This window comes from Erigeron canadensis, chromosome 1, assembly GCF_010389155.1.
Source record: "Erigeron canadensis isolate Cc75 chromosome 1, C_canadensis_v1, whole genome shotgun sequence".
NCBI lineage: Eukaryota > Viridiplantae > Streptophyta > Magnoliopsida > Asterales > Asteraceae > Erigeron > Erigeron canadensis.
Genome location: NC_057761.1, coordinates 7,115,773 through 7,131,339, shown reverse-complemented (window position 1 = coordinate 7,131,339; position 15,567 = coordinate 7,115,773).

Here is a 15,567-nt window from a genome sequence, read left to right as displayed (position 1 = left end):
TCGGTCGGCCATATGTAGTTCTCTTGATCGATGGTGGGTTCGGGTTTGCGTTCAGGCGGGTCCCACGGATGGCGCCAATTTGTTTTATCAATTAATCACACTAAGGCTCAACCGGAGGTGTGAGTTGGGTTGTGGGTGTTGAACGGCGATTCCCTTATGGTCAGAGGGTCTAGATAACCGCTTTACGCCGGATGGTTTTGTGGCTAAGTCGATTTGTTCGACTTAGGGTTTTATTTAGGGTTTATTCGGAGGTCGAATAAACCGTGTGTTAGGGTTTTTAGTTTGTATTTATGAATTTGTATGATCCTTGTGCCGTGAGGGTCCTCCTCTATTTATATAGAGGGTAGATAACTTGGAGAGGAGGGTAAGAGAATTAGGGTAGATCTCTTCCTATTTTGTGAATATCTTGTTTTCTTCTTGAGGAGATTTGTGGTAATCTTGTTACCAAGTTGCGTCCGAATATATCGGAGCCTCGATATATATTTAATAGGTTGTTTTACGGAATAGATCTATATCCGATATTTATTGTATATCTCTTCGGAGCTCGGTATTTATTACCTTTGGAGCTCCGGGATGATTATGTTTAGCGGAGGCGGAGCTCCCGTTATGGTTTACCTGACGAAGATTACTTCGCTCTCTGCTTCTGCTTTGGATACGGAGCTAGAGCTAGAGCTCCGTATAGGTATATCATTAGTTTATACGATTGATTATGATATGAAACGAGATGTTAGCTACCTAATTTTGCTTGTGATACGTGTTATTGAACGTTTATATGTAATGAATAATGTTATGTGGTAGTGTATTGAAACGTTTATTATATATATATACATACATTATGGGTATCTTTATACTCACGTTATGGATTATTGAATCCACGTTATGGATATCTTTATACTCACGTTATGGGTATCTTTATACTCACGTTATGAATTTTTGACTCCGCGTTATGGGTATCTTTATACTCACGTTATGGATTGTTGAATCCACGTTATGGGTATCTTTATACTCATGTTATGGGTTGTTAAACTCACGTTATGGATCGTTGAATCCATGTTATGGGTTGTTAAACTCACGTTATGGATTGTTGAATCCACGTTATGGGTATCTTCATACTCACGTTATGGGTTGTTAAACTCACGTTATGGATTGTTGAATCCACATTATGAGTAGCTTTATACTCACGTTATGGGTTGTTGAGGCCACGTATTGAACGAATTAGCCCGGTAGCATGCTGATTGGAACTCCCTTAAAATTTGAGTGGAGTTCATAATGTTTTCCACAATTGTAATCTCCGAAAGTGTTTGGTTGACCCAACACTTCACGTACCCTAAAACAAATTCATGTCGATAAACGTTGAAAGTCGTGAAGGAGTCAATAGAGGTTTTAGACCGACAAACAAACAAAAAAAATAAAAATAATAAAAGAATAATAATAATAATAATAATAATAATAATAATAATACTTGGTATGCGATTGTTAAAAGTGAGATGTCGAATGAGGCGTAGACCCGAATTTACTTGGAAACGTAAGATTCTACCAAAGTTAAGTATCCCCATTCATTTAACGAGTCTAGTTAGATTTGAATTTCGGGACGAAGTTCCTTTAACGGGGGAATAATGCATGTAACATTTACAATATTTGACCGTTTGACTATATGTGTAATTTGACTAACAACCTTATGTAATGACATGATTGGGTTCACTTTATGACTAAAAACTAGATAACGTGGTTGACGGGTCGTTTGACCAACTTATTTTATGACTCGATGTAAGGTGACATGTGAATTAATTAAGTAATTGGTAACGGGTTGACTCATGGGGGATCCATGAACCACCACCCAATCCCATGCATCCATCCACTCATTCTATCATCTCCATCTCTCTATAGTAAATACACACACACACACACAAACACAAGCTCATCTCTCTCTCATTAAATTCTTCAATCAAAGAATGTTCTTAGGTTAGATTTGTGATAGAAACATCATCATCATTATATCTTCATCATATCCAAATTTGAAGTTTCTTAGTGCAAGAAAACTCACCATCTAAGTCAATTTCGGGTTAGACTTTTGGAAGAAGCTTTTGGTAAGTAATTTTCATCTTACGTTTAATAACATGTATCGAGTTGTATGTAAGTATTTTTGGATCAAAATTCAAGCTAAAATCAATTTTTGAATAAATTAGGGTTTATATAAATTTATTTAGGTTAAAATGATTTTTATGATGATTTGATGATAAAGGATGTGTTTTATGTAGTGGGTTATGATTAATTGTGTTTGAAGTTGGTTAATTACTAATAAAATTTCGTTTGGAAAGCTCCCTAAACCGATTTAATGTCACAAAATTAAGATAAATGTGTTTTGGGTCGAAATGGATCTTAGAAAGGTGATGCTGCCCAGTTCTTGCCAAAGTGGCGTAACCTACGGCCCATTTGGCATAACCTGCGATGGGCTTAACTTCACTAGACGTCCCTTACGGCCTAGATGGGCGTGGCTTACGCTGGATTTCTCTTTTGGCGTCTCTTACGGCCCATGTGCCGTATATTATGGTGTCCTTAAATCACTATACGTTGATAGGCTTCTGTGTACACCAAATTCCATGCAAAACATAATATTCTAGTCCAACCGTAACATACGGTGGAATACACCGTAATTTACGGCCCTTTGAAATCCTCTTTTTTTTATGTTCTTTCCAACTTCGCTTCTATCATTCTTGGACTAAGTCAGGCTTTTATCTAAACACTTCTTTAAGTTCTTTAATGATGATTTGAGTCCCTAATATAGTTCAAAGTTGAGAATCAATCCTAGGACTCAAACAAAGACTTGAGAGTGGACGTATTGTTATATATTAATGCATCTAGTAAATATAATAATGGCTTTTGAACACAAGACGGCTTTTGGACGACTTTAATTTGTTACAAATTATTTTCCCGACTCCTTTAATAATTTGGTCGAGACTCGGGAACCTTTCAAAATGTCTTGAGTCACAATTAAAACATGAGATTCGTAAACGATTTTAACCCGAATTTATATCAACTTAACTTAATTTGCCGATCAAGGTGAGTTTCCTAAACCCTCCCTACTCAATTGAGATCCGGGCTGAAAAGTGTACGTGGTTGTTTGATTGTTGCTTAATTGATTGATTGATTGTGCGGTTGACGTATTGACTTGTTGCTCAGTTAATTATGCTTTTGTTTGTGAATACATGTTGTGGTTTGGATAGTTGTACATACATGGAAAACGGTTATACTTTCAATGAGTAGTAGATGTGGTGGGAAGGCTGCAGGTGACCCTATATATAAGCATCGATGATTCCTTGTAAGTAGAATCGTATGAACTGTATGTGCATTGTGTTGTTGGTTGATGAAAAACATTTTAATATGGAATGAGACATAGGATGTTGCATGATAATATTTTCCCCCATAACGTATTATAGATTTGTGATTGTGATAACGATTAAATCCTTGCTAATGGCATAGCGATAAGTCCACGAATTGTGGCTTAACGTTGATGTTAAGGTTTTTGTTTAACGTGTATATTGTGTATGAATGTTTAGTTGAAACGTAATGTTGATATGACGCATTTGACATATATGTAAGTCCCCCCGTGATATGACGCATTTGAAATATATGTAAGTCGCCCTGTGATATGACGCATTTGAATTATATGTAAGTCGTGCCTCAAACGTATTTTGCGCATTGTTCATCATGTAAGTCGTGTCGGTTTATCGCGCATTATTTATTATGTAAGTCGTGCCGTTATAACTATTATTTAACGTAAACGTTGACTTGTATTGATTTGTGAAAACGTGATTAGGTATTCTAATCCTCGTGTATCGTTAATGGTTGTTATCCCGACAATTGATTCCTATTACTTACCCCTACGAACTCACTAACTTTATGTTGACTCGTTTTAGTACACTTTTCAGGTGACAGGTTAGCTCAAAAATGTATTGGATGATTGTTTACTTGATTATGCTATAATTGTCCTTAGATTTTGGCTTCTTGGATACGTGATTCGTTATTTCCGGAATAGCGGTTATACTTATGAGTGATCCGGTTACTTGCATTTAGAGTGCTACATAATTTTGATGTAGTGCTGTGCTTTTCTTGTGATACCTCATGATTCCGCCTTGGTGGAGTGTTACACAATAAAATGGAAAAAGCTCAGGGACACTTATTGATAAAAAAAAAAAAAGTACAAGGACGAAAATGCGAATCGAGCAAACCACATAAACGATTTGTGATAAATTCTCTACATTATATATTCATAATTTATGATATAAAAAACTGTTATCTTACAACTGATGTAAAAAGTAAAATTATAGTTCATTGAATATATGACATACGTACGCCAAATATGTTAAAACATGACTAATGAAACATAAATATTTATAAATCATAAAAATATTTTTTTATGATATATATCTTTTATTATAATATAATAACTACTTAAAAAAATATAATATAATAAAAAAAACTTATTTGAAAAAAGATAATTATCATTGAAATTAATAAAAATATCACTTAAGAAAAAACACATCCTTTTTTAATTATATATAAAAACAAATGATGAAAATAAAAAAAAAAATACTCTTTTTCTTTACTAATTCAAGCCATACACTTTAGAGCTATAATAATATTTGTTTTTAACAAAGAAACATAAATGAACTAATAGTTCAATTGGAAGGCATGTATTCCTTTAAATCTTAAGACCGGAGTTTGATTCTTTATAATTTTTTAAATCCTTTTAACTCAAAATATAAATATCCACGGTGTCACTATGAATGAGATGACAAATTATATACCAGATTTAGAACACAAAAGTCATATAAAATTGACTCGTAGAAAAAAGCTAATGCATGTGGCGAGTGAAAGGAAGTGTCACATATGATCAAACATATACTCTCTTAGTTATATATAGAAAAGTTTAGATTTAGATTTGGATTTTGATTTAGATAGATAGATGAGGTCATCGACTAATATCCTAGATTTACGGCTTTATAATATAGTATAGATTATAAATATAATTATTTATTTTATATTATTTAAACTCCATAATTATCTTAGACTTTATTTATAAGCCTTTGTGCATGCGTTTGAAGTGGATTAGGATTAGGTTTGGCTTGAGAATATCTTTTTCTTTATCACCTCCTTCGTCACCTTATATATAGTGATAGAGTACAGAATCAAACAATGCATATCGCACAATAACCCTAGCTGATCAAAAACGTAAGTTCCGGTTCACTTGATTTTTTTCGTTCTTAATTCCAAAGATTCAATAATTTGTTGCGTACGTACGTACGTACGGGTGATCATGGTATCATGTCGTGATGATCGCACTTCGTTCATACTTTGTATCGTTGTACTTGTAGCGTTCATCTACTCGGGTGTATCTATTATAGCTTTATACCAACAACAGTTCTCGTATTCGTTGGAAATTAAAATCCGATGCTTATCAGGATTCATTGACGAATACGGATTATGGAATCAAGTACTCATTGGACTCGTTTAATGACAAGTATCCTGTTGGCACTTATGCAAGAGACGGTGTCGAGAATAAAATCGTGAGCGATCGATTATAAACATTTGCTCCAAAAACACTGTGCTGAAGAAATCAAGACACTTATATGATTCCCGGATTTTCCAACTCCTTACTGTAACGAGCTTGAAAACATGAAAAACAAGTGTTATATTATTCCGAACAACATCAGTTTCTATTTTTTATTTTTTAGCTTTTCCGATTTGCTTTATGTTTGAGCATGAAAAGTGGAGCTCAATCAAATAAAATATTTAACCAAGAAAATCATCATGATATTCATATACAATCATCATCAACAATCATTATACATAAATACATATATCATTAATATCCTCCATAGATCGATACATCTCTATGGAAAAATCATCAAACACCTTAGATTCGCCAAGAATTTATTAGGTTTGCACTCGTATTGAGGAGATCATGATGATTTTCTTGGTTAAATCTTTTATTTGATTGAGCTCCACTTTTCATGCTCAAACATTGGCGCCATCCGTCAATTTACTGATCACTGACGGTTTTTTGTGTTTTTGCAAAGAAAAAATCATCTTTTTCTTGTTCATTTGCATGGAAGAATTCACTCCTATTTCTCAGGTTGTTCCTTCTGGGTTGGAAAAAGGTATTGAGGAAAATGAATCTCCAATAATGAATCTGGAAACATCTGAAATTTCTAATGTTCAAAATATGGTTGGTGAAAAATTTTTGGATTATGCTTCTAGATCTGGTGAGGTGGTAACGAATGCAACAAATGTTGTTTCTGGTGATGAGTCTAGGTTACCACCCAGGGTTAGCTTTGGATCTAGCCTTGGATCTAGTAGCATTAGTGTGGGACCATTTCTCTCCACACCTGCATCTTATGTACCTCCCTCTTTATCTTTGTTGCCAACCCCCTCACCTAGTATATCTCCTATCACTATGCTCTCTTCTGGTCCTAGCCAGTTAAGTTCTCACATGACTAGCATGGTTAGCTCAGTCATCCCTGGAGGTCAGACTTCTCTGCAATCAATGGATAGCTCCTCTCAATCTGTGACTATTCAGGAGAGCCATTTGTTAGAGTTGATAAAGCTAGCTGCCAAGGGTACTCAGCAAGTACAAGTTTCACCTCCTCCCCCAACTGATTCGTTTTCCCAACTCTCAGCTGCGCTAAGGCCAACCCCACCTCAACTAGCCCCATAACCTCCCCCACAACCTACAGGCATGGAGTCAATAATGAAGTTGTTGGTGGACGAGATGAAAAAGAAAAAGCAGGTAGAGCCTACTCCTGAGCCAGCTAACCCAGAAAAAGAGTTGTTAAAAATGCTAAAGATAGCCGCGGGAGAAGAGATAGATGAACAAGCAAGGGTGGCCACAGTGCCAAAGTCTGCAAAGAAGTCAAGATTTTGTGACTGGGTGGCAAACTTTGCCTTCCCTGATGGGCAGAAGGTTCCCACTATTGTTGGCACTTATGATGGAACTAGAGACCTAGAAGATCACATTGCCATCTATGATCAAGCCGTATTAACAGAAAAATGGGTGGACCCCATGGCATGTCACTTATTCCCAAGGACCTTACAAGGTTATGCCTTAGAGTGGTTCACTAAGCTTCCAGAGAAAAGCATCCAAGATTATGCAGACTTGAAGAAGAAATTCATAGCTCAGTTTGCCTAGTACAAAAAGCGTCAAAGAAGTCACCTTGAAGCCCACTTGATTAGGCAAAGAGGTGGGGAATCATTGAAAGACTTCATTGCAAGGTACACTAAGGAGTGTCGAAGATACCGAGTCTCCCCGAAAGCCAACAGGTCTCAAGTTTTACTTTGGCATTACTCCCTGGTGATCTTCAAGACGATCTAAGCAAGAGAATTCCATTGACATTTGGAGAAGCTACTGATAGGGCATTCGATTTCATTCTCTCTAGGGAAACTGCTCTCCTTGTGAAAGGGGCAGTTGGGAAGGATAGGCCTGGGGGAAATCTTGGAACGGGAAGCTCCGGTGGTGGAAGATATGATGTTAGAAGAAATGATAGAAGGTTCGATCATAGAGACACTAAAAGGAGAGATGATAGAAGAGAAAAAAGGAATGGCCCTTATAACAGAATGATCAACTTAATAAAGTCTCCAAGGGAGATCCTTAAGACAGAAGAGTTGGCGAAAATTTCAAACCTCCCCGACCAATGTTACACCGGTCCAAAAAGACATGTCAAAATATTGTGAATTCCATGAAGACCATGGTCATGAAACAAATGCCTGCAGGGAGCTTAAGATTGAGATAAGGAGAGCCTTAGATGAGAGAAAGTTGGAACACTTAGTCCCTGGTGCAAAGCAAGGAAAAAGAGCCACCAGGGCTAAGAAGACTTATACTTGGCAAAAGCAGGATGGGAGGAATGATCGACCTCCACCTCCGGACGGCCATGTATATATGATAAGGGGAAAGCCGAAGTGTGAGAAGAGAAAGGTGGAAGTCCTTGAGCCATGAAGGATGGTTCCAATCTCTTTCCCTCGAGTAAGGGTAGTTTCTTCTGATCCTGTTGTAATCCAAGCCAGGGTAGCAAACTTCGAAGTTGGAAAGGTATACTTAGACAATGGAAGTTCATCTGATAAAATATATTATCATTGTTTTCAAAAGTTGCCTCAAAAATTTAGAGATCTTAAGCGTCCTTCTAGGACTCACCTTGTTAGTTTCATAGGAGAATCCAACCAGCCTGTGGGAGAGATTTCCATGGAGGTTATGATGGGGGAATACCATTTCACAGAATTGAACTCGTTGACTTCATGATAATAAGGGCTCCATCTGATTATAATGTTATACTGGGAATACCCTCAATGCAAAAGTTTGGAGCAATCCCCGCTGGAGTGGCTACAATTCGAGGATGGATGACATGGCCAGAAGAGAATGTGGTAATCAATAAAAGGTTTCCTGATCAACCTGTGATCATTGGGTCACAGCTTCCAAGAAGAACCAAGGAAGAATTGATCGAGTTATTAAAAAACAATTTGGAAATCTTTGCATGGCAAACATCAGACATGACTGGAGTCCCAAGAGAGTTAGTTGAACATGCCTTAAATGTCAACCCTAACATATCACCAATAAGAGAAAAGAAGATGGGAACGTCTCAAGATAGAAGCAAAGCTGCATGTGAACAAGTGAACAAAATGATAGAAGTTGGAATTCTTAGAGAAGTCAAATACCAAACCTGGGTGGCAAACCCAGTCATGGTAAAGAAGTCAGACGGTTCCTGGAGACTTTGTGTAGATTTCAAAGATATCAACAAAGCTTGCTCAAAGGATAACTATCCTCTTCCAGATATTGACTGGAAGGTGGAATCCCTTGATAGGTTTAGATTAAAATGCTTCTTAGATGCTTATAAAGGGTATCATCAAATTTCCATGAAGAAGATGGATGAAGATAAGACGGCCTTCCACACAAACCAAGGAACTTATTATTTTGAGAAAATGCCTTTTGGTCTAAAAAATGCGGGGGCTACGTACCAACGTTTGATAGACAAGGCATTCAAAGATCAAATTGGAAGAAATGTGGAAGCATATATGGACGACATTGTGATAAAGATTCATGAGGAAGAAATGATGTTAGCTGATGTACAAGAAACCTTTGACAACCTGAGAAGCATCAACATGAAGTTAAACCCATCAAAGTGTAGTTTTGGAATGGAAGAAGGAAAGTTTTTGGGACACATAGTCACTCCTAAAGGAATCAAAGCAAACCCTAAGAAAATTCAAGCAGTGCTAGACATGCCATCCCCTCGAACAAAGAAGCAAGTTCAAAGTCTTAATGGGAAGTTGGCTGCCTTAGCAAGATTTCTATCAAAGTCTGCTGAAAAATCTTTACCTTTCTTTAGAGCACTAAAGGGATGCTTAAGGAAGCAAGACTTCTCTTGGTCTGCAGAAGCAGAGGAGGCATTCAAAGAAATGCAAAAATTCCTAGCTGATCTCCCAACTCTCACGGCTCCGGTTGAAGGTGAAACACTTACTCTATATCGTGCTGCTTCTAAAGAATGTGTTAGTTCAGTGTTACTTGCAGAAAGAAGCAATGGCCAAATACCAATTTACTTCGTAAGCAGAGCCTTAAAAGGCCCAGAAATAAACTATCCATGTTTGGAAAAGTTGGCTCTTGCCTTGGTCCATGCGGCCAGACGCCTAAGGCGATACTTTCAAGGTCACCCGATATGGGTTCTGACCGATAAACCAATAAGGCAAGTGTTGGCCAAACCAGAAGTATCTAGTCGACTAGACAAATGGGCTATCGAGCTAGGTGAACATGAAATTAGTTTTCACCCAAGAACGTCCATAAAGGGCCAAATCTTGGCTGATTTTTTGGCAGAAACTGACTCTCCCGATGTTTCCGAAAGAGAAGTCCAAGAAGTCCAGGAACCTCACGAGGAACAAAGCCTAAAGTGAACCTCTTCACAGATGGAGCATCTAATCAAGAAGGATCGGGGGTAAGTCTCATCTTAATTGATCCTGAAGAAAGAGAATACACCTATGCATTGAGATTCAACTTCCCAGCATCCAACAATGAGGTAGAGTATGAAGCACTCCTTGCTGGCCTTAGAATGGCAAAACAAATGGGAGTAAAGAAAATACAAGTATTTGTAGACTCTCAACTAGTGGCAAACCAGATCAATGGCACATTTGAAGCTAACCAAACATCCATGCAACTTTACTTAGAAGAAACAAAGAAGCTCATTGGAGAGTTTGAGTCTTTTCACATAGAGCAAGTTAGAACGAACCAGAATAAGAAGGCAGACGCTCTAAGCAAGTTGGATTCACTAACCTTTGCCCACCTCACCAAAGACGTCTTGGTTGAAGTCCTACAAGAAAAGTCAATAACAAAACCTAATGAAGTATCTCAAGTTGAAGAAGAAGAAAACTGTTGGATGACCCCAATTTACAACTTCATCAAGAAAGAAACACTTCCAGAAGACAACCATGAAGCTCAGAAGGTGAGAATGAAGGCACCAATGTACCTCCTCATTGAAGATAAACTATTCAGAAAATCTTTTCTAGCTCCACATCTCCGGTGTGTAGGTCCCTCCCAAGCTCAAACGCTCATCCAAGAGGTTCATGGGGGCACATGCGGAATTCATGCTGGACCAAGATCGGTGGCCACAAAGATAATGAGGCTCGGTTATTACTAGCTTTCAATGAACAAGGATGCTAAGGAAGAAATAGAAAAGTATGAATCTTGCCAAATACATGCTCCAATATCAAGAATGCCAAAGCAAGATCTCATTCCAGTAAACACTGCTAGGCCATTTTATAAATAGGGGATTGACATTGTGGGCCCATTCCCGGCTGGAGTTGGAAATGTGAAATTTTTGATAGTGGTTGTCGACTATTTTTCAAAATGGGTCGAAGCTAAACCACTTGCTACAATTACTGGCCAAGGGTGATTAACTTCGTTTGGGAATACATAGTATGCCGGTTTGGAGTACCTCATGTCTTAGTAAGTGACAATGGAAACAATTTGCTGAGAACCCTTTCAAGACATGATGTGAAGATATGGACATTAGACAAGTGTTTACCTCAGTTGCCCATCCTCAAGCAAATGGACAGGTGGAAATGATGAACAAGGCGATAGTGGGAGGCATCAAAGCAAGGCTTGGCAAATGTAGATCCGGTTGGGTAGATGAGCTTTCAGGAGTATTGTGGGCCCACCGGACTACCCCAAGAGGAAGCACAATGGAAACACCATTCAGTCTTGTCTATGGAACCGAGGCAGTCATCCCACCAGAGCTAAGCATTCCAAGCCATCACATTGTAAACTTTAATCCAGCCCAGAATGAAGAAGCTTTGAGGGAGAACTTGAACCTCATTGAATAGAGGAGAGAAGTCTCTCATATCAAGCTAGCTGAAAATAAACAAAAAAAATAGCCAAGTATTATAACAAGAGAGTCCATCATATGTCTTTCAAACCGGGGGACTATGTTTGGCGAAAGAATGAAGCAAGTAGGGTGGAGAACTTGGGAAAACTTGGACCAAATTGGGAAGGACCATACATGGTTAGCCAAGCAAATGGAGATGGTTCGTACATTCTTACTGAGCTTGATGGATACCCAGTGCCTAGAACATGGAATGGGACTAATTTGAAAAAATATTATGTTTAAACAAAGTAGCTTAAGGACAGTTTATTTTATGGTCTGATCTACAGATCCCACTTATCTGTACTTTGATCAATGAATCATATGTCTTTATATTTCAATTAAAAGAATCCTTCTATCTTGTATTCAGTTGGTTTATCAATGAAAAAGATTCTCATTCATGGTCTGATCTAAGTATCTCATATATTCTTATATCTTTTATGATAACTTACATTGCTTGAAACAAGTAACCTCTTTTAAGAAAAATTATAAAGTTTTGTATAAACCTTTGCAATTTGTACTCACAAGTTGAGAACAAAGTCTCGAACATGGAGTCGAGCATGGAAAATTAAAAATGCTAGCTAAACAATTCCCATGTCCCCAAGGTATAGCCTTGGATCTAATTATCTTGTAAGATGTAACAAGCCAAAGAACAACATAAGCTTTTAAGGCTGAACACATAGATAATTTTTCATCTTTTTATCTATACGAGAAAAGGCAAGCAATTCCTATTGGGAAGCGACACTCACGAGTAACAAGTATACAATAAAGATTAAAACAACTAAAACAAACATACATATTTGTTCCAATACACATCTTTAATTAAGAAACGATATGAGACAAGGCAAACATGCCAGTACAAATGAAAAGCAAACACAAATACAAAGTTTCTAAATGAAAATAAAAGTGGCATTACAAAATATAAAGTCTACATGACAAAAACGATAAAGTGAGCTAAGCTACACATCCTTTGCTGAAGTATATGGAACATCCGGAACGGTATCAGTGCAAATAACCCGGGTAGAGACAGAATTAACTGGGATAACAGAAACTCGGGAAGTAGATACTCCAGGAGCAGGTTCAAGAACAGAACCCAGAGGAGGACCTGGATGAGGAGCACCCGTCCTATAAGTAGAAAGATAGGCCTCTTTGCTCTCAGGAACACGGAGGCGCTCAAGTAGGTCCGCAACAGAAACCTCGGGCGAGCTAAGTACATGCACAACCTTATCCAATATAGGAAACCTACGCTAAGTCCAGAATGAAGAAATGTGATACATCATGCTTTTGGCCGCGCTAGCACTGTCTGTTGGCACTTATGCAAGCGACGATGTCGAGAATAAAATCGTGACCGATTATAAACATTTGCTCCAAAAATACTGTGCTGAAGAAATCAAGACACTTAACGAGCTTGAAAACATGAAAAACAAGTGTTATACTATTCCGAACAACATCAGTTTCTATTTTTTATTTTTTAGCTTTTCCGATTTGCTCTAGGAATGGTTGAATTATTTTAGTTTTTCTGATTTGCTTTAGGGGGATAGTAGTTCGAACCTTATACTACCGGATCGATGATTTCAAATATATAAGGGGAAATTAGTATAATGTCTCTTCAATTCTTCCATATTTGGTTGTAAGTTAATTGTTATAGTTTTGTTTCAGATCTGGAATCAATTCTTGATGTTAATGATATAATTAATTAGCTGCTTTGTTTTGTTTTTGAATTTGTGCCCTAGGTAAGTTCAATTCATTGTTACTGTTTCACGTTTTATATCTAGATCGATTAGGTTGATCGTGTTAGGATCTTGCCAGTTTAGTTATCGGTTAATTATGCAACTGATTATGCCGAACGCATACATGTTGTTGTTCTTGATTATTACTACTGCCGAACGCATATTTCATTATACATCTCTTGCAATTTCATTAGGCACTTGTCACGAGATAGTTTCTTTGAAGAGGTATAATCACTTAAGTATCAATTTCTTTTCGATGCTATCAATTTATTTTAAAAATGAGTAGATCACAACTTTTATTACACGGTTTATATGTTGACTTGGCAATCTTGTTCTGTTCTGTTCTGTAACTATCAGGCAATATTGTACAATTGGGAAGCCACGTCAGATCTTTGACATAAAGAATCCCTCGTAATATAAGTTGCATATCAAGTTTTCAAATAAATATTCACATCATCGAAACACCTTTTTAATTAATTCACTGAAATCCCCCAATCTTTTTTAATCGACTGCGGAAATGCCTTAATTAGCAGAGCAGTTAGTCAACATACAACCCGTTCATCTTCATAGATCAACCCCGTTGGGGCAATGCTCTTGAACTGGTAACCTGTGTCCATAGTTTAATGAGATCATCGTCATTGGGTTGATAACCCATTGGCACAGGAAGCCCTTCAATGAAAGCTTGTTTCTGGGAGTACCAGGTTCGAAACTGGAGGATGTAAGAGTATGTAGTTTTATTCCATTAACTGTTGTGCCTTTCAGGCCGATTAATAGTAGGTTTTTCCTCCTATAAGGTATTGGGTGAAAAGGCACTTTAACGTGGACCTTGTTAAGACAACATAGTTTAAACCTCTCGTTGTGATGTTCGATCCACACATGTAAAAAAAAAAAGTTTAATTTGATTATCAACTTCCTTGTTCCAATTTAAAGATGCCTTTTAGTTCATTATTATCTATAATGAAAATGAACTAAAGATAAATTTAAACAGTAATATCACATTCTGAAAGGTTATATAGATTTTACGAGTACATTTTATAATGAAGAGTACCGATGTTGCACTGTTGTAGTAAAAAGCTTTGTAATTATATAGAAAATCTTGCATTTGAAATTTCAAGGTTACGACGATGCTGCTTGCTTAGCCATTTAAAATGCATATTAGTGGCTAATGCTTGTGACTTGGCAGGAATCCTAGCAAAAAGCATGTGATCTGATCCTAAACAAGTATTTGTTTATCATCATTGTTTTTATTAATTAATTCAGAACTCATGTAGACCAATGGTTGAGTCCTATGTTAATTAATTTTCCTATTTAGTAGTTAATTGGTATAATAACCGTGACATTTGCCCAATCGTTATAATTACGAAAGTATTATTATGAGTTAGGCACGTTCGTGCCAAAGGATCCCAGTCTTACCAAGTTGTATACTACAAGCGGTAAAATAATGCATCTAATTTTAAATCTAATTTAATATAGTTAACTAAAATTTAAGACTACGTTATATTAAAAACAAATAGCGACAACATTTCATTTCTTTCTTATTTTCATTAAGTGGGTTCTACTATACATGTCATGTTATTGTTTTTAATGATTTATTATAATATACAAATACAAAATACGAGTAGCTCTCTTTGTCTCTTCGCAAACACAACTACTTACTAATTAAATCGTTCAAAATGACTAAATGAGAATTGAAAAAACGACAAGACAAACGGATCCTAAAGATGCCAATTTCAACCAATAGCATCCATTATTATATATTTATATTATTATATTATTATTATTATTACATACTATATGATATTATGATATGTGTTTAATTTCCCTTCTATATATTCCTATAAATATGAATATAAGCACCCATTTCTTGTTCACCACCTTAATTAATCATATCTTTAAAATGGAAACATCAATCCTTAGTGTAATCAAACAGTTTGGATCAGGAATGGTGTTATTTGTATGGACTACACCTTCACTATTATTATCAGCACTTTTCACCATTTTGGCAATAGCTGGTGTTGTAACTTTGGTTTATTTCTATGAGCCGCTTTGGCATGTACGGCATGTACCAGGTCCTCCAGTCCTTCCCTTGGTTGGACACTTGCATTTGTTTAGTAAACATGGTCTTGATTTGTTCACTATTCTTGCCAACAAGTATGGCCCAGTCTTCAGGTTCGATTTCGAATAATCTTGGCTTCTAATTACGTAGTTCAATGTCCATATTCAATAGTTAACCTATGTATTAGTGTTACGCGGATTGAGATGCTTAATATTCCATACCAGTCTTACTAGTAAATTTGATGATCTTGACTATTGAGTCAAAATCAAAGGTCAAACAGTTTTTAAATCTTTGACATTTGATTTTAATTCAGCAGTCAAGATGCTTTTAACTTTACTGGTGAAGTTAAAACAAAATGTTGAGGATCCTCTTCCGTGTTTCACAC